Here is a 20,783-nt window from a genome sequence, read left to right on the forward strand (position 1 = left end):
TTAGCTTATGTTAGAACCTATTTCAGAATCAGGTGATTTGCATCAGATTCAGAGACATAAATCACATTTTAATAATCTCTCTCCCAGTATGAAGCCTCCATACAATCTGATATGTAGGGGTTTTTTAAGTAGGTGCTTTCTTTGCATAACAAGAAGCTGCAATAAATTAAATGGAGCCAAGGAAATCTTATAATACAGCTGTGTGAGGAAAGAAAAGGTGCAACCTAAATATACTTTTGCAAATATATATACCTTTGCTAATAATAAGAAACATCCAATGTGAATGAATGCATCTGTGTGCACTAAACCTGTCTGAAAATTGTATCTTCAGTATTGCTCAAATACATATTTTTCTTGCATTAAGGATAACAGACTTTGACCTGCAAATTATGAGAAAGATTAAGATATGCATCAGCAGAGAGATTTATGTCTAGTGTTGACAAATTATTCATTAAAGTTTTATGCGACAGGCCCAGAGAGAGAATTAAATAAGATTATAATGGCAGTTCTTATAAGTGTATTCATCTTGACTAAGAAGAGGTCGTGATAAAGTTTAGGACTGTTTACTTACAAAGCTTCTTTAATTAGGAAAAATAGAAATAAATGTTCTCCATTTGGCTTCTTTCACTGATTTCATCTTTATTACTTCTCTCTCCCAATATTGTGAAAGATCAACATCAATAAAAGTAAATCTATTACATGCAATTTGACAAATCATTTGCTTAATGATTTCTAAATATAGGGAAAATATAAAATTTCCTTCTGAAATTAACAACACTCTTTTCCTTGTGAAAATAAGCAGACATAGCTTTGTATCTGAAGTGATCATTAGTGAATAAACAAGGTAATTATCTCTGAAAGGAGCTAGTTTCAGTGAAAAACAACCATATATTCCTACTGTAAAAAACAGCACCCTGTGTTCTATTTTGCCATACATTATACTTTTCTGCTGTCAGGTGAAAACTCAACCAATGGCCATTTGATTACTTTGGAAACATCTGAATTGATTTTTATTACCTGATTTTGTACATCTATAAGGAAGATATATGACCCCTCTTCTTGGAAGAACTGAACAACTCTCTCAGCTTGATGGAACACATAGCAGGCAGGTAGAAAAGAGAGAAAACTACATTACCAATGGAAAAAATGCTACTGAGTTTGCTGGAAAGGAGGACAATATAATTTAAAAAAAAATTTCTTCTCTACTAATGTGGCACCTTGCAAGGGTCCAGAGGAACAGGAATTCTTTTAATAATCACTGAAAACCTCAAAATCTCTGCAAATAGTAATATTTGCAGTACTTTAATAATTTATAGAAGTTTGGTTGGTTTTTTTTTCCACAATGATTAGTGTGAATATAAACGGTAAAAATCAATACTTGATTATTTTTTACTGAATTCTGGTCATCTTAACTGAGACTTCCATCCAGTGACACACTCTGTGTTGATTAAAGCTTACAACTAACCTGTTTGAAAATAAAGTGTGGAAGGCTAGACTTTATGAGCACACCCAAAGGATAAAAACCCCTGAGATACACTCTGCTTTCTGCCTTGGCTTTCACCCAGAAAGATGTATACTTTATTACCTGTACAATTTAGTGCAAAACCACAAATGGAATATTAAAATATCTTCTGAAAGGTTACAGTGGGAAGGAAGAATCTCTTCTGCATATAGACCCTATGTTTTCCCAATTGCATAATGGATTTCATTCTACTACAAAACCAGCTTGTACAAGCACTTTAACATTTGTTCACAGGTGTGTTCCTACAAAAAAACCTGGTACAATGTATTTTGGAATATGTTCTTGTGAGTGGCCCCACAACTGGTTGAATGATTAAAATTACAAAAGGATAAAAAAGTGGCTACAATTTTTATCATTGTTTTTTGTTTAAGGGTAGGTGTTTTTTGCTTTGTGATTATTTTGTTTGGTTTTGTTTGGTTGGTTTTTTGCTTTGTTTTATCTCTGAGCCTGTGTAGTGCCCTTATATTGTGTGGTTTTAGACTATACCAGTTTTAGACTGCCCTATGTTCCAGTGTGACATGTTGCAAAAGGGAAGAATAAGTGTTACCACAAGCATGAAAAAGATGGCATCTCCTTTTATTTTTCTTTCTACAGTAACACTGAACAAAGAAAAATATCAGGAATAAAAAGGCTTTTGTCATGTGTCTGTAGGAAAAAATCAAGAATAAAAAGGCTTTTGTCATGTGTCTTTGTAGCTACAAACTTAGCTCCTAACTACATAGGAATATGTACTTTCTTGATGAATTCTGTTCTAGAAGCAATAAGACCCCTTTGTTCAAGTCCTCTCCTCTCCTCTCCTCTCCTCTCCTCTCCTCTCCTCTCCTCTCCTCTCCTCTCCTCTCCTCTCCTCTTCCCTTGACCAACAATGGCAAAGCAAACTCCGAACTGATCAAAATCGGGTGTCTAAGGCCTCATTGTACAGCTATCGGAAAAGATGAGTGGATATATTGGTAAAAGAACACAAGTGAGCCCATTTATTTCCTCCAGCTTTACTGTAATGGAGAAGCTGTAATGTAATGGAGAAGTTGAACAATCAGAGATATCCAGTAAGGAGCGGCAAAACACAAATTCTGGTGTAAAACCAAGCTTCAGCAAAGGAAATTTATGCACTTCTATGTGTGCAGAATATATGGCATGCAAGTCCCATACATCCCACATGGTCAAAACCCCAGTATTGTTCCCCTGCTAACATTTGAAAATGTTCCTGTTGTGCCAAAGATGTTCTAGCACTGAGCATATTCACTTTTGCATGATGTCTATCATATAGTCTAATTCTCACTATCAGAATTGTTATCTATATTTGTATGTACATTCTTATTTCTGCTTTTTATTTCATTATTTCTTGCATTCTAATCTACTCTTTTGGCCTTCCTTCTTTCATTTGCATATATAATCCTTCTCATATTTTTTGTTTTATATCAATTCCTATAATCCATTACTGTGTAATAGCACTTGTCATCAATAGAAATGAAATCCCCAACACATTTAAGGAAAGAGAATTTGCAGGTACTGGTTTTTAGTAGCAAGTTGTAATAGAAGCAATGGGGAATCCTATTTGCATAAAAAAAAATCCATATTTGATGCAAACTGATGCAACTTTCACCATGGGTATAAAATTTCCCTCTACCCTTGCACCATGGGCACAAAGCAGATAATATTCTATGACAGTACTACAGAATTATTTTTCATAAGCTCTTGTATGAGATGTATAATAAAAGTAGGAGTGCCTTGATAATTAACAAGACTGTTTCCAAGCCTCCTACTCTCACACTGTAATATTAGAAATTAAGTATAGTGCTACAAATCCTATCACAGAAAAAAAAATCCAGCATTTGGTGAGGGGAATGGAGCGCTTCATTGGGAAAAAAAAAAGAATGCTTTCAATGAAGTTTGAATAAAATACCTAACAGTAAAAAAATAACACTTTAAATAAATTGTTAGGCCTGACAAATCAAGTCCTCATATTATTAATGGATCCAGGTATTTTTTAGCTTCTGTATGACTGACAAGTAGCAGAATCCGAGTCCAGGCATAACTGAGCAACAGATTTATGAACATATAGATAGGGTGTGTGACAGAGTCTGAAATCACTAAATTTATCAGTACACACTTCAGCACTCCTCAACCAGACTAAAAATGGTGATCTAAAAAATTCCAATTTCTCCACTCCATGTCAGCAAAGCCCTAAGATTTTCTGGCAGTACTCATGGTGTGATTCCCGTATCTTTGCATATGGTAAAGGAAGTCAGGTTTCCCTACTGAAAGCATCAGCAGAAAAACAAGCAGTTTCATTAAGCTCTGGCTGAATTTCACTGGGTGTTTTTCAAAAGCAATATATTCCTAATAAGCATTTTGGTCTTGCTGAATCAGCTCCTTCTGGGAAGAAAAACTCCTAAACAACTTTAATCTGTACCCAATAGATATTTCACCTTGAGGATTTGTCAAGTTAATAGAGCCTAACCACTTAGAGAAAGAGGAAGGAGGCCTTTCTAATTGGTGCCTAACAGCTTACACTTAAGGGTCATTAAGACGAAATACTGGAGATAACAGTCTTAATGGCTCCAGTCTGCTCTCATGGGGGAGCACTCAAGGTACCCTGAACAAAAGGGAACAAGACTGAAAGACCCAAAGACACAGCAGGATCTGGGCTGGATAAGAGGATGCAAATTGATTTAGTTCTGCCCCAATAACTTAAGAGGAGTATTTATCTCATTTGGCTTGCAGTGAAACATAAGATGAAGTGTGAATAACTATGAGATGGATGGAGATGTAGAATACAAAAGGGATGCATCGTTGTTTTAAAAGATGTGTTTTCTGATGTTTGTCAGAAAATGCTGAATAAAGTTGTTTGGTTTTAGGCAAGAAGTTGGCCCAACCCACAAGCTGAAGTTTCTGAAGGGAATAAAGCATGGGTATTTGAACCCCATTCCATAACTATGACCCCATCCAAGTACTGCACTTTCCAAACTGCAAAAAGACAAGCCAAAGATGGTTCCCCCCTGAATTCCCAGACCCCACCTACACACCAGACGCTGAAGTTCAGCTCTGGAGCTGTCTCATGGCTGCAATAAGAAATACAGCAGCCCCAGTAGCTAAGGCACAGCAGCTGCTCAGACATCACGCCCTGTTGGAGAGCACAGTCGCGCTCACTGCCCGGGCGGTGCAGTGGTTCAGCTCACCCTGTCCTGAGATGGGCTGTTTCTCATAACTCTTCTCCCTAAATACCCAAGACAGCTATAAAAAAAGGTGAGGCTGAAAGGTCAGACAATTAGCTTTCCTATTTGTGAAGAAATAGCTTTTCTAAGCTTATTAATGGAAAAATACAGGATGAGATCGCCAGTTACTATAAATCAGTATAACTCTGCTGATTTCGAAAGGGCTGTGCTGTCTTATACAAACAGAGATTACACTGTCTCTAATATTAAATAATAATATAATGTCTTACAAGTCTGAAATAGTCTTGTTACATTTGGTGAAATACATGCTGAAATGCCATATGCATGTTTTCCTAAGAAAATTTAATTCAATTTTCATGCATCTTCCTCTTACCTTAAAAGTTATTTGTCTTCTGTAGGATGCCTGCCTATTTCAGTTCACCTGATAGATGGTCCTCACTGAATAGATTTCAAATATTGCTGAGTTCAGAAAAGTTCAGCTTATCTGATTTCCTCTCTGATACAAGCCTTAGACTTTCATTCAGTAAGATCCCATAATGAGTCTAAAACCTTGTGTTTGCTAAAGCCTACAAACTACAAAGATATCCTGCAAAAGACTTTGGGGTTCAAAAACTGTGGGATTAATTTTCCCTGTTCCTTTCTTCTGGTGTATGACCTACTATTTATCAATCAAGTATTTTAAATTAACAGGTGATTCTCCTCCCCTTCTCTGCTCTTGTGAGGCCCCACCTGGAGTATTCTCTCCAGCCTGGTGACTCTTAGCCCAAGGAAGGAATGGATCTTTTAAAGCAGGTCCAGAGGATGGTCACAAGGTGATGAGAGGGATGGAACATTTCTCCTATGAAGAGCAGAGGGAGATTTTTAGTCAGTGGAAGAGAATGCTCGGGGAGATCTTACTGCAAACTTTCATCATATAAAATTGGTTTATAAGAAAGAAGGAGAGATGTTTTACCAGGGTCTGTAGTGGCAGGACAAGTGGTAAAAGTCTTAAAGTAAATTAGAGTAGATTTAGATTAGACATAAGGAAAATATATTTTACAATAAGGGTGCAATGCACTATAACAGGATGCACAGAGAAGCTGTGGATGCCCCATCTCTGGAAGTGATCCAGACCAGGTTGGTGGGGCTTTAGGCAACCTGGTCTAGTGAAAGCTGCCCATAACCAGGGAAATTTGGGTCAGACTAGATGTTCTTTGAAGATTCCCTTTCAACATAAACCATTCTGATTCTACAATTCTATGATCTTTATTTGCAAAACAGCATACTTGGCTTATAGAAAAACTACTGTCATGACAAAAAAAACAAACTAAAGAAACAAAGAAGCAAACAACCCCCCCAAAAAAAACAAAACCAAAACAAACAACAACAGCAAAAAATCAGAACAAAAAATAAACAAAAAAACAAACCAAAACAAAAAAAACCTCACAACCACATTTCACAATCAATCCTGACATTTTGTAGAGTGCAGCTAATACTGGCACTGCAGCACTGAGGGGCTTTGGAAGCACAGCTGGAAGCACTATAAAACTTTTATCCCTTAGGAATGTGCAAATTAAAGTGATATATAACATTCACCATTGGTTACTATGGACTTAACCAGAGATGTTAGTACATTAACCATACTCCCAACAGACCCATGTAATACTTCAGCCAGCATTCTGCAACTCTGATAAGAAGAGCATTTCTTAATGGCAAAGGATAATATTTAGTTTTAATTACATATCCTTTCTAAGTATGTGGCTTTTTGGAGATTAATCATGTGTAGAGTGTGATTATGGCTACATTTCATAATCAGGACTGTTTAAAAAAAACTGTCATCTAAACAGAATTTTGTGCTAAGGTTGCTCTTGACATCAGAACAAGGAAATCTAAGTAAAGATGTTGTAACAAACTGAAGCATAAATTTAAGGAAAGCTATTTTGCTTTCACCTTCATAACAGTCAAATAAAATAATTTCTCAGGGTAACTCAAATGCCAAAGTCCTTTGTAGTATTCAACTTCATATGTTTCAAGTCTTGGGCTACACTTTTCACAGCATGCTTACAATTTCCATCACATAAATCATGGAAAATGAAAGTGGATAATATACACAAGCAGTTCCTTATGACATTTCCAGCACACAGTCTTCATTATGTTTCTTCATTTTAAATAAAAATTAACTATGCTTAGAGCTGAACAATGATGTTGATACATTATGCATATAAAACCAGGACTAATCTTTCAAGCACATACATCTATTTTGGACTGCATTAACTATCTGCAGAGAAAGGATGATGACATTAATACAAAACTGGTTCTTTTTTTGTTGTTGCTATATGCCTGGGAAAAAAGCTGAAGAGATAATGATGTTAGAGGGATGGCCTTCCAAACATGCATGCTTTTTACTTTTATTTCATAGATTATTAAAAGCATTTCTATCTTCTTACATTTCTTTTGTTTTTGTATTTAGAACTAGAAAAGTCACAAAATAAATGTTCTGTCTAAAAATATTCAAATAGTTTAGCCTAAAAATGAGAGAGGTTTTAAGGGAAAGCATTTGAATGAAAAATTTTTATTATCACTCCCACCATTAGGAGGCTCAAAAAAAAAAACCCCAGTACTCTTTGTGTTTTTCTCAGAACACAAACCCAGACATTCTGTTTTGGGGAATGTTGACATTACTTGTATACCCTTCTTTTTTAAAAAGCCACTTCAATTTCTCTTTTTCTGCTTCCTTCTCTTCACATTTGTTTTGTTTAGCTCTCTTTCTCGTATTTTGACTAGAAGCCTTAATAGGGACATTTCATAAAAATAGGCACACTCCCTTCAAAAGACACTGATACAAAGAATTATCATTTTACTAGCAGAATGATACCAACAATTTTTTGAGTGACTTTACTTTGAAGTTTCTCACTGTTGTCAAAGTGTCTTTGATCCTGGAAGATCTTCATCTCTACAGATTTCACAGAAGAACTGGAAAACAGACATTTTGAAGTCCAGAAAAGGACTTTGTCCTACTCACAGAATAGACATTTTTTTCTCAAATAATTGTGTAGACTTCCTTGAAGCAAATGGAGACTAGTCCAAGGAAGCAGGCAGATTTCATACACAGTTCATCTAAAACACTCAGCTATATAAGGCAGAAGACTTTTTTCCCCCTTAAAATTGTTGGTTTGTCTTCATTGCCTATCAATAGAGTGTAAAAGGATAACTTAGACCATCAGATTTTCTGTTGAAATCTCCTGTCCCAAGTCAAAATTTCTTAAAAAAATGACATGCAAATGTGACTATTGTTATGGGATGCAGAGTTCCAAACTCTTACTTACGACAGAAGAACTAAGACTGCAAGATAGATAATGAAAGTATATATGTGAGCATAGGTACTTTATAGGAATACACATATTTACATATATATTCATCTCATTTACATACAGTCTCACGTCATATGGGAAATGACTTTAGTATCATGCTAATTATGCCCCTCTAAGAATTAGAAGTGATTTTTAATGTCACAAATAAGCATTCAAGGATAATAATACAAGTATGTTAAATGAAATGTCAAATGACTTCCAAAAAGCTCTTAAAATTAATAAATATGTATGAGATAAATGAGTCTGGTTGTCAAGTACTCCATGTAGAGATACAAAAGATTTACTTTTTTTTCAGCTGGATTCTCTTGCCACCTAAATTCAAACAAAATTCACTGGTTCAGTCACAGTTTTGCAGCATGGTTCCCAGAAAAGGTGTATTTTCCTCACATGGAGATTGGGATGTCACAGACACGAATATCACCTACTGCAGCCTATTGCACATTTAATTTTTGCTCAGTTGTGCCACTCATGTGGCCTGTGGTCAGAAGCTGAAGGAGGGACACCAGTAAGAGATTTAGATTACCTATTACAAGTTCTGGAACAGGTGTCACTTCACTTAAGCAGTAGAAAAAACTCCTAACAACTATATGTAGTCAGAGAATAGTGTTAGTCACAACTTGGTGCTTATGAGAAAACTGCTTGTGCAGAAATTTTTTCAAGTAGGAACTTCAGTGAACTCCAGTCGCTTTCAATTTAAAACTCCAGAAAAATGGGAACTGTGGTATTTAAAACTTTTGCTTCTAGGGTATTGAAATTCTAATTTATCAAGTGTTCTGTGATCTTTGGTTAATTGCAAGATTCAATGTGTTATATGGCTCATTATTTTAATGAAAAATCTCACACAGGTAAGAGAGGTGTTACTCTTAATAAAGGGAAAATATGTAGGAAACAAACTACTGCATTACGAGAACATATGCTGGGGTATGGGGTCACATAAGACTGTAAGGAACCTTCAGTGGGAAATACATATATTCTATAAGGTAAATCAGAAGTGTGGATAGTGTCCTTGAAGATTACAACCATATGTTCAATTTAAAGTTTAAAATGTTGGTGACAGCATTTCTGTATACAAAGTATCAGAAAAAAATTATGGCATAGATCTTTGCTTATGTAATTTGAATACTTAATGTCTTCACCTTCAGTATAGCACAAAACCTTAGCAGAGATTTTCCCCACTAATTTTTTTCTTTTATAGAATCATAGAATGGCTTGACTTGAAAGGAGAATTTTATAGATCTTACCCCCCCACTTCCATGGGCACCTCCCACTAGACCAGGTAGCTTAAAGCCCCATCCAACCTGGCCTTGAACACTTCCAGAGATGAGGCACCCAACACCTCTGAGCAACTTCTGCAAGAGCTTCACAACCCTCACAGTAAAGAATTAGTTTCCAACATTTAATCTAAACCTGACTTCCTTCCATTTGAAGCCATTGTCCCTTGTTTTATCACTTCAGGACCCGGTAAAAAGTCTATCTCCATCTTTCATGTAAGCAGCATTTATGTATCTTCAGGCTGCAATAAAGTGTCTGAGCTTTCTCTCCCACAAGATGAACAATTTCAACTCTCTCAGCCTTTCTTCACAGGGGACATATTCCATTGCTTTCAACATTTTCTTAGCTCTCCTCTGGACCTGCATTAAAAGTTCTGTATCTTTCCTGTACTTAGAATCCCAGAGCTGGATGAAATACTCCAACTGAGACCTCACAAGAGCAGAACAGAGGAGGGAAATCACGTCCCTTGACCTACTGGCCACATTTCAGGCAGCCCAGGACATAGTTGGCTTTCTGGACCGTGAACACACATTTCTAGCTCACACTTCCTTTTTCTTTCACCAGCATTCCCAAATCCTTCTTGTTGGGACTGTGTGGAATCCATTCATCACACACTGATAGGGGTGCTTGCCCTGACCTGTGCAGGACCTCGTACTTGGCCTTGCTGAATTTGAAGAGGTCCACATGGTCCCACTTCTCAAGCCTTACAAGTTCTCTGGAGATGACTTCCCACACAGCTTGGTGTCATCTTCCTCTCACATGTGATGTGTTCTGTGTTGTTAAAGACTCTGCAGGCCCTTCACTGCGTCTTTCCCAGTCTTGAGGTGTCTCTGCTGTATCAGGGGAGGACAAAATGAGTTATGGTGGCCTCCAAAGCAAAGTCACAGTGGCAGACACCAAAGAATTGTCACTTCCTTCAATCTTCTGGTTAATACAGTTTAGTGTGGGGCTGTCAGCCACAGGGATAGTGGATGTGGCACACTTCTTGTCCATCATACTCCAGGTCCTTTTCCAGGGCTGCTTTCCAGCCTGGGCACCTGCAGTGGTGCAGGGGGTTATTCCATCCCAGGTTAAGGAATCTGTCCATACTGGGATTCATGAAATTTCTATAAAGTCAATTATCCAACCTGTTGAGAGGTTCTCCCTTTCCATTATCCACAGCTTCACTCAAACATATAGTCATGCTTGAAATTTCTGAGGGTGGGTTACATCTTGTCATCCTTCTGATTGCTAAGTATAGTAGACAGTATCTGTCTCAGTATTGACACCTCAGTGTTAAAAAAACTGTGCTGGTTGAAATTCAAACTGCTGATCACTATTCTGGTGTATTTTATTCACTTTTGCTTTCATTTCTTATTCATGTAATCACAGACTCCTGTGTTTTGTTGTTTTTTTAATATAAAAAGAATCAAGTTTATATTAAACATAGGTGAAATTGCAAGTTTTTTGGAGACAATGAATCCAAATACTATATAATTTTGTCCTGGGATTTTGACATGCAAGTACCCAAATTATGGATAAAACCCTTTGTACACAACTATGTGTCTGAGATGATGATAAAAGAAAACAAATTAATTCAATGGCATCAAGAAATACTATTATCAGTTTCCTGGAAAATGTGACTAATTTATCATTAAAAAAAATATAAAACTATAATAATACTATTCCAAAATATATCACAATGATTTCTAAATTCTTTGCCATTTGTTCTGTCTATATCAATGTAAAATTATATTAAACATTTCACCATAATATAATAACATATAAGCCAGTCGTTGATGATTATTGCCAGTTTAGTCTGCCACAGCTCTGATCTTATATTTAAATGTGCTCTATGAATTACAGACTTTTTAATGATCTAAAAGTAGGATGGACTAGAATTACCAAATTATGCCAGAGAGAATGGTGTTATAGGGATCTTTTCAAAGTGGGATTTAAAAAACCCTCAAAAATGCAATTTTCTGGATCAAAAAAACATTTGTGATAGTACCTGAGAAAATTTTCTGTGAACTGAGATGTAGCAAGAGAAAAAAATCAAATAAGGTAGATATTGATTCTTGGTGATGGATTGCAAATGTCTGGTCAGAGTGAAAGAGAGGGAAGAAGTTTGTATATACTTTTGTCCCTTGATATCTGAGCCACAAGAAAAGTCACTTTAGTACTTAATCTTTCTCCTAACTGAGCAAGTTCTCCATGCTCTCACAACACAGAAAAAGAAGGGAGAAATAGAAAAATTTTCCCTATCAAATGCAGAAGAGAAATCTCATTTCTTTAAGGTGTGAGATGTTTTAGTATATATGCAAATTAATGTAAAATTTGAAGAGGTAATTGTCAGAAGGGAAAAAAGCATGCATCTCTGCAGACCCTTAAACAGTGACATCTTTGCCCAGGATTATGTCCTGGGTGTTCATTTGCATCCTAAATCTTTGTGGATATAATCTTGTAGCTCTTTTCAGATTGCAATATATATGCACAAAACTTATTTAAATTAGGACTTCCTTTCTAAGTTCTCAACATGGATGAGAATTACAGAATAAGCTCACAGAGATTCCAAAGTGTTCAAGATATTGGATTGTGTGAAGAGATAACTGGATGAAATTTTGCATTAAACAGGATCACAGGCTGGATGATCTAATGGTGCCTTCTGGCCATAAAAGCAATGAATCTATGAGAAAAGCACTCTGAGATCATATAATGAAAAACACAGCGAAATTGGCAAGTGTTTTCTTGATGTTCCCATAACAAATCCCCTGAGCAATCTCTCTCCTGTCTTCCCCTCACCACCTCCTCTATCATCAGATTCCAGAAGAGCACATGCTCTGTTAGAGTCACTGCTGCTAAAACCATTTTGATAGCTGGCTCCACTCAGTCTCATGCTAAATCCAGTGTTTAAGGCTATGGGAGCGTTGACTTCTTCGATAAAGACACGTTCCTCCAGGGCATTTTGCACTCTCTTGCTCCTCTGGATTGCTCAGCTAAGGGTTTTTTCAGGACTTTATCAGTCATTAATAATTGTGATGATTCATGATTTATTCATAACCATTTATACATTTGCCATATGCTGCCTGCACACGCAAACTGTTTTCATGAAGCACACAAATGTGGCACAGTGCTTCTTACAATTCATATCCAGTAAATAGATGAGAGAAAAGATTAGTGAAATGCAAAAATACAATAAAATATCCTGTAATGGCTTCAGTTTGGAACTTTGGATGAGCTGTGCAGAGTAATTGTTTTTTAGCAGTATCAAAACTAAAATAAACAAGAGGGAGAATAGTGCGAAAAGTCAATTTAACACCAAAGCCAGCACTTTATTCTCTTTCTTCTGTCTCCCATAATGATAATTACAGGGAGTAAGAGTAAAGACTCTCATCTGGTAAGGTACAACTCAGAACAATTAAAGATGAGAGTCTCTGCAGTATCATCTTTGCTGTTCTTTTCTTGCTTTCATATTAAATCTAAGTATTCTTTTGCAGTGAAACACTGTAATAGTTGCTGGGACTGAGGGAGATGGAAAGATCTGACATGGACATGCAAATCCTTCAAAATGTTTAATAGCAAAATCTAAACGGTAATGTTACTCCTTGATTAAAAATAAGAGGCTTTTTATGGTGATGTCACTAATCATTAAGTCATTTCTCATAGGCTCACTATGACACCTTCTGCAGTGTGCTGCTCTCCAGATGAAATGCCAGGCTTTTATGAGAGGGTAATTATTTAACATAAATAATGCATTCCTGGTTTTGAGTGAACAAGTTCATTAACGGTGAGGCGTGCCCTGTGGAGAAAATGATCAGTGCTCCAGTGCAGAGTCCCAAGGCAGGACTATCTTGGGCCTGACTCATCTCATCCCACTTTCTGTTACATTTGGTTGAAGCTTTTGGAACAGAATGTTTAAATTTTTACTAACTGCCTTGAAAGTGAACATCTGAATTTTTACTAACTGCCTGTAATTGCCTATTATTACAATTCTGTAGAATGGTCTAAAATACATTCAGGGCCTCGTCATGCTACAGAATGCTATGGAGTGCATCTGAGACTCTAAGATATGTTGTTCCCTCATGGCAGGATAAATGTTACCTATTTCATTCCTGTATTTTGACTGCCCACCTGTTTCTTGAGGACCTCCACTAACTTTATAAAAATCTGAGACAATCTCTTCCTTTGTTTCACTTTCTCTACCATTAGATTTATCTTTTTTTCCTGGTGTGTAAAATAAATATTACTTGTTAAAATGTTATTTCTCTTTTGTTTCCACCATGAAGCCACATAAGTGATATTTACAGAAATCTTTGACATTCCTAATAGCACTCAAGCATCCTTTCTTCACAGTGCTTGAGAATGCTAATATTGTCAGTGGAGGCACCTACCCAATGCAGAGGCCTTTCATTAAGGATCTCATAGGAAGAACACCTGTAAGACCTTGAATTTCCACTGTACCTTTTATGTGAATGGAAGTTTTGAAAGTGATGATTGAATTGATGATGGTTTTGAAATTCAAAAACTCAGGAATGAGACTTCATACTCTCAGTGTGAAAGAACTCTGGACAAAAGTCTTGAAAACAGTCTTAATTGCTTCCTTAAAGAGCAATGTCCAGTCTTACTCTCAGTCTGGCAACTTCCTGAATTTCATTTATCTTTAGAGAGAAAAAAATTGATTAGAGTTTTGCTCTTCTTGTCTGAGAAACAATCAGACCCAAAGAGCTCCAGACTGGACAAAACAACTATGCAGTTACCCTATTTTTTGCTGCCTGGTATCCTTTAAAAAAAATTAAATAACATGAGGCAATGGTTTTAAGGTGTCATGGTTTAACCCCTGTCAAAAAGACCAAAACTATGTTCTCATACCATGGTTTTATAGAAGTGCAATAACATTACACTTTACATATCTTCACTGAAGTGCCTGTACAATCATGTTTCAGTGAATGTCAGGGACAAAGGTTTACTTAGAAATTTCCTTTCAAAGACAAAGCTATTAAAAGTCCTAGATCCTTTTTTCTTTCTTATGGTATATAAGATATGGTATATATATGATATATATATATATATGGTATATAAAAAAAAAAAACATTTATGACTAAATATATACAAATAATAAGTATAATCTGTTAGAGGAAAATTAAAAAGAATAATTGAAATGTGTAATTTCAACTCATCAGAAATAGATCATATGCATGTGGGTGGAAAACTGTTATTTCATTATTCATTTGCAGTACATATATAATCATTTCACAAATTCAAACCGATCTTCATTTATCATCCATATGATAGTGTATTTCTACATCTTGGGTTGCATATACAGGATGGAGAACAGTTCATTTAGAATATTTATTTTGTAATATCATTTTGCACTCTGGGAGTTACACATTAGTTTTAATCTGTTTTAACAACAGTAATGCCAAGCTAGAGAAAATAGACAAGATATTTGAGCACTAATTGGGCTTCTTGTTAAGTTATGACTTGATAGTTTTTAAAAACTTGGCTGCAATGAATTTTCAGGCATTACTGTCTGTTCCTGTCCATGCTAATCAGTACCCTGTAGCACAGTGGGTCTTACATTTAATGGAGCAGCACAGAGCTCTTGCCAGCATTCAAGCAATTGATTCCATAGAAGGGGCACAATATAAATCAAGCACAGAGCAAAACTGCTGTGTTCTACAAGCTTGGAATAAGAGCACCCTTTGTCATATCCAAGGCACTCAAAGACTCTCCTGCTGTGCTTATGTTGATTGTACTTCCTTTATCTTCTGCTCAGGTTTGTTTTTCTCTCTCTTTTTTTTTTTTTTTTCTTTTTTTTTTCTTTTTTCTTTTTTCTTTCAGCATCTTTAGTGCTGTTTTAATGTGGGCTCTGACCAACCAAAGTTCACTTCCATTTTCTTCTTTCAAAAGTTGCAGAGGAATGGGGATTATTTTCACCTGATTACTTCTTGTAATTGGTCCTTCCTCATAAATACACAAAAACAATCTAGTTATGAGCAAAGGACTTAATTTATTTGACCTCACTCAAATTGAAAAACTCTTGTTGTCTCAATGTGTACATCAGATTTTGTACACAATGCATTACTCAAAAACTGGCTAGTAACCCAGAAATATAATTAAGAATATAGTCTTATACAGCTGAGGATAGATAAATTAGATAGATAGATAGATAGATAGATAGATAGATAGATAGATAGATAGACAGATACACACATACATACATACACACATACATACATACATCATAGATAGATCAAGTGCCCCAAAAGAGTGTTTACCTGGGTTCTTGTTATCATCAATATTTTATTAATGATCTGCCAGCAAAGTATAAAATTATAACTGATGAAGTATAGGGGCAACACAAAGAAATGAAGACTAATAAAGAATAACTCAGCAGTAAAATGTTATGCTACTCAGAATCATATTCTTCTGAGGGGAGTCAAATGTAGCATCATATACCTAGGAAACAGAGGGGTTTTAGACCATTCCTACAGAATTTATTCTAGAAAGCAATAGCTTTGAAACAACAGAGGCTGTCACACACATAAAAATATAGTGAATTTAAACACTAGCAAACCACTATAGTTAAAAGTAAGATTTTATGGGGGTAAATAGTATTTACTTTTAGTTATAACACTAGAGGGAAAAAAGAGTGTTTATTTCTAGTGTTCTAGTGTTCATGTTTCACAGCCAATACTGGAAGGATTTGGTGGTTCAGAAGAAAACTGCAGGAATAGAGTAGGGTCTGAAATAAAAAGCTTAAAAGGCTACATCAACAGTGTTTCCCAAAAGAGTTTATGAGGTGACATAATCACAATCCATAATAACCACATGGGACAAAGTGAACAAAGTCATAACAGGAGGCAGTGGCCAAGGAAGGACAATTATTAACAAACAGAGAAATAGTAAAAGCATTTCCTGCCAGAATTATTACCTCTTCTTAGACCTTTTTTTTGTGTTGTTGTTTTTTCTTTTCTTTCAAAGGCTTACTGTCAGCTCTGGGAGAAAGCTGAAGCCAGAAAGAAATTGTATCAGAACTCAGATGCATATTTTAACAGTGAAATGAATATTTGAGCTATTTGATGAGGGAAATCCTGAATTTTCCTGGGGAAAATTTTTTGCTGGGGTGAACTCTAGTGCAATTAAGCCTATGTAATATAAGCATTGACATCTACATCTGAGCTCCCTTTTTTTATATAAAAATTCTTTGTATTCATAATTCACCTTCCATGGTTCAGAAATCTGTGCTGTGAATTAGACCCAGTGTCATGCAGTGCCTACACCTTAAATATCCAGAGCACACATATGTGTTTGACTAATAGACATGAACACCAGGACAAATGACTCATCACTTCTGTATCTTTAAATTAAGTTAGTTGATCAGGAGATCTGGTCTTGATAAAAACAATAATTGGAAAAAAGGATGGAATTTGAGATATTTAGGACACCAAATCAGAATTGTCTTGTGTGAGCTTAGCAGATATGAATGTAGGGACTCCCTAAGGATCTTGCATTTCTGTCATTCTCTAGATAAAGAAAGATCCAGCTATTATGTTTGTTTGATGCTTCTTTTTTCTTTGTCATCAATGTCAAAGCTACATCACTCTTCTAAATCTGACTACATGTGGTTGCAGACATTCTATACAGGATTTCTTTTTTTTAAGTGAAATGAACAGAGAGGAAAAAAATGATCCTTTCCTGCTGATGTTTCTGAGAAAACAAGAAAAAATGTAATGCCAGATTTACATTTAACCTGAGCCAATGTCACTCAAAATAGATAAAAAATTCATGGTATAATTTTTTTCTCAGGGCTGTTACTGGAAAAGAAAATTGCCAGTTTGTGAGTTATGAGTCTGTAGATGGGGCCAAATTTGTCTTGTATTCACACCAATGGAACTTAATTGAAATCAGTGAATTTGCACTAATGCAACTGTGAGCAGAAATTGACCTCTTGTGCCTGCTGGAACACAGCCCAAAAGCCACTTGACTTACTTGTGCTTAAGGCTTGCTCTGCATGAATGTATACTGTTTTACTAGCAGCAAGTTATGTAATATTCATGGTTTAATGGTGCATATTCTACTAATAGACTGGGTAGATGCCAGCAGACTACATCCAAGCAGTACTACACATTTGCTTTGTTGACCTCTGTACTCATTCAATCACATGAAGTAGTTACAGCTGGGACTCCAGTAAGGAATTCCAACTTCCAAAATGTTCCCACTGCCACTATGCAAATGCTAGCAAAGAGCCTCTGTCGTAATTAGCCTAGATTTCCTTACAATATCTAGTTACAAAGGAGTACCATGAATATTCATGGCCAATTCATTTGAATTACGAACATTCATGAATAAATCATTTGGCTGAGAACAGGGTGCCGTATGTTGCATTTCATGGCTCCTGTGATTTATTCCATAGTGCTACAATTTGTAATATTAGGAGCTATCATAAAGTTTATTTTTCAAGCCTTCATTTCCAGCTGTGACCATGGCACTCTGGGGATCAGATAATCCTTTTCTTATACCCCTGTAAGGTCAGATCACAGCCTAAACACATAATGCAGATTTACTGCTCCTCTCATTAGTGCTTTAGCAAGGTGCCTTTGTTCTCTGGGTGTATGACACGAGCCCCAGACAAAGAGGGAATGCAGTGCAGTTTCTGGGCTGGCAAAGAGAAGGGAGACACAATGCTGGAGGAAGCAGTGGAGCAGAGTGCCCAGAGACTTCGTGCAGTCTCCATCCCTGGGGCATTCCCAAGGTGAGATTGGTTAAAGCCTTGAGCAACACAAGAACAGGTGTGATGTTAGCACTGAAAGCTGAGAGCTAAGTGGCTTTTACATGGCCAGCAAGAAGGAAGCAAAAAATTACTTACATTAAGGAAATGTATCATATCTCTATTTTTGCTCTGTCAAAAGAGAAGTCAAACAGTATCCACACAGTTTATTGTTGTAATACCATCCCTTAGAGAGAGGGATACTCATTTTTTCTTGTATCCTGTCTGTTTTCTTCAAGTACAGCAACCCTGCATTTTGGCATTCTTAGAAATGACAGAATTAGTAATTATTTATTCACATACTTTTCCTGGCCATTAGTTGAGTCTGAAGGGGAGCAACAACATCACATGATCAAACACTGCTCAAATGGTGGAGAGCAAAATTAGGAGACTGAGAGATCCACAGGCAATAGCCACTTATTAGTAAGTGAGTTCCTCTGATGTGGTTGAATAATAAACAGACACAAGGCAACCAAGACCTCATTATCAATAATATTTGAGCCAGAAAAGAAAATTTGTATTTCTGAATAAAGTATCAAATGTGTGAAGCTAAAACATTCCCTGTTAACTGTGTAACTACAGAAGCAGGGAGTTAGTCCATGTTGCTCTATAAATACTTCATGATATCATGGCCTGAGGACAACTTGCTTGCTGACAGGTATTGCCATCTATATTCCACTTGCAAGAGATAGAGATTCTTCCATTAAAATCAAGTGTACTCTACAAAACAAACAACAAATACCCCAAAACCCAACAAAAAAAACATATCACAAAGGAGATACAAGATGCAGAAAAAGAAAAGAACAGTGATTCATAGAGTTAAAAGGTCAATGCATAGAAGGTGAGAAACGAGAACTTGAACTCTTGATTAACACTGGCAATTACTGTCTACCCCAAGACCCGCTTGGGATAACTCCCATAACAAATTCCTTTCTAATCAAAGTCACAGTTGATAGATCAGTGATGTTATGGCATTTTAATGCTTCTGTGCTATGAAATGAAGATTCTGATATGGCATTTCTGGTCATAATTTCACGAGTCTCAGACATATAATAGCTGGGAAGAAGATAACTTGTAATTGATTTGAGTTTGAAAAACTGTATTAGAAGAAGAAAGAAAACCTGAAGAGCTGATTTTGAGTTTTATATAATCTCCTTCCATGGCCACTTAGCAGACATATGGAAGAGAACAGCAGTTAAATTATTTGAATTAGAAGGAAGAGAATAATAGAGAATGAAGCCAAATGCATGATAGGAAATCACCTATACATCTGAAAGAAATCTAAGAATGACTTGGCCTTCTGTCTGAGTTCACTGAACTTGTATCTACAGAGGTTAATTCTTTTAGTATCTGTTTTGATTGAAGAAAAAAATGAAAATGGTAACATTGATTTTCAAATTATAAAAAGACTGTTTAGATGTAAAATATGGATGATATAAACTAAGGAAAATCTGCCTATATTGGCTTTCTGTGGCAGCTGAACTGATTCTGAATGTGAGAATAACAGGTCATCTTGCAAGCAGGCTGAATTCAACATGAAGTGTTTCACATATTGAAATATAGAAGAAGCCTCTACTTTCAGAAAATAAAATTTTAAAGAACTGAGAAATCTATGCTTTGAAGATGCAGAGGTCTGTCATTGCTGCTCCTTAGTCTTCTTCACACTTTGGAAGAGAATGTACCAGAGACTTGTTGATTATCCAAATAGTTGACCTGGAAGTTCCTCAGGTTTTTGGGAAGACCTAATTTTTGAATTCTGCATAATCAGAGTTCAACAGCAGGGCATGATGAGGCACCAGAATAAAGCAGATTAAACTAGAGCAGAAAAGACCAAGGGTAAACATAACAGACTTCAGTATGTAGCAGCAATAGAAAAAGAAAAGTAAGAAAATGTTTCCAATATCTGCTGGAGATAAATGGGAGTTTCAGTAAAGGCAAGGCTATACATTAGGAAAATATTTTAAAATAGGGAGCTTTTAAACTCACTCAAAATGGGAAAAAGACAACCTTACACTGAAATGAGAAAAAAGTAACAAACAGATATTTGGAGGTCATCTAAATGATAAACAAACTTTTTGGCCAAATTTTTGTCAAGGAATAAAACTACTTTTTAAAAGGTAAAACAAAAAAATACTCTTTATATTTTTGAAGGCTGTTGTTACCAAGTGTTTTTTACTTTTTCTTTTTTTTCCTTTATTTTATTTTCCTAAATTGTAATGGAGTAATGGAGTAGATCTGTCTGTCTCAGTCTGTCTGACATTATTACTGGGGGATTCCTTGGTAGATCTCCCTCATCTTGTGCTGAACCTTCCAACTTTCCCCTCAAATATATCTGAAAAAATTGTTGTACTTCGTAGCTGACTTATGGTTGAAGGTAATCAAGATTCATATTTAAACTGAGCAAAACCTTAAACAATTGCAGGGTACTGCCTGAGGGAATTTGTCTTACTGGAATCTGATATCAGAGCAGCTGATGAACCATAGGAGGACAAAAGGCTTGCAGTTAAAAAGTAATGCTGGATATTTTAGTAAGATACCAAATCCAGACAGAAGGCACACTGTTTTTTTATTATGAGGGGATGTCTTGCCCCTAGGTAAAAAAAAAAAACATAAAAAACCCAAAAATGAAACAGAAAAAGATTGAATAAGAGAACTCTTACCAGTTTCAACCATGACCTGTCAGACTAAAAACAATGGTGAAATCAGACATAAAA

The sequence above is a fragment of the Cyanistes caeruleus genome, chromosome 2, assembly GCF_971803275.1.
Source record: "Cyanistes caeruleus chromosome 2, bCyaCae1.hap1.1, whole genome shotgun sequence".
Taxonomy (NCBI): Eukaryota; Metazoa; Chordata; class Aves; order Passeriformes; family Paridae; genus Cyanistes; species Cyanistes caeruleus.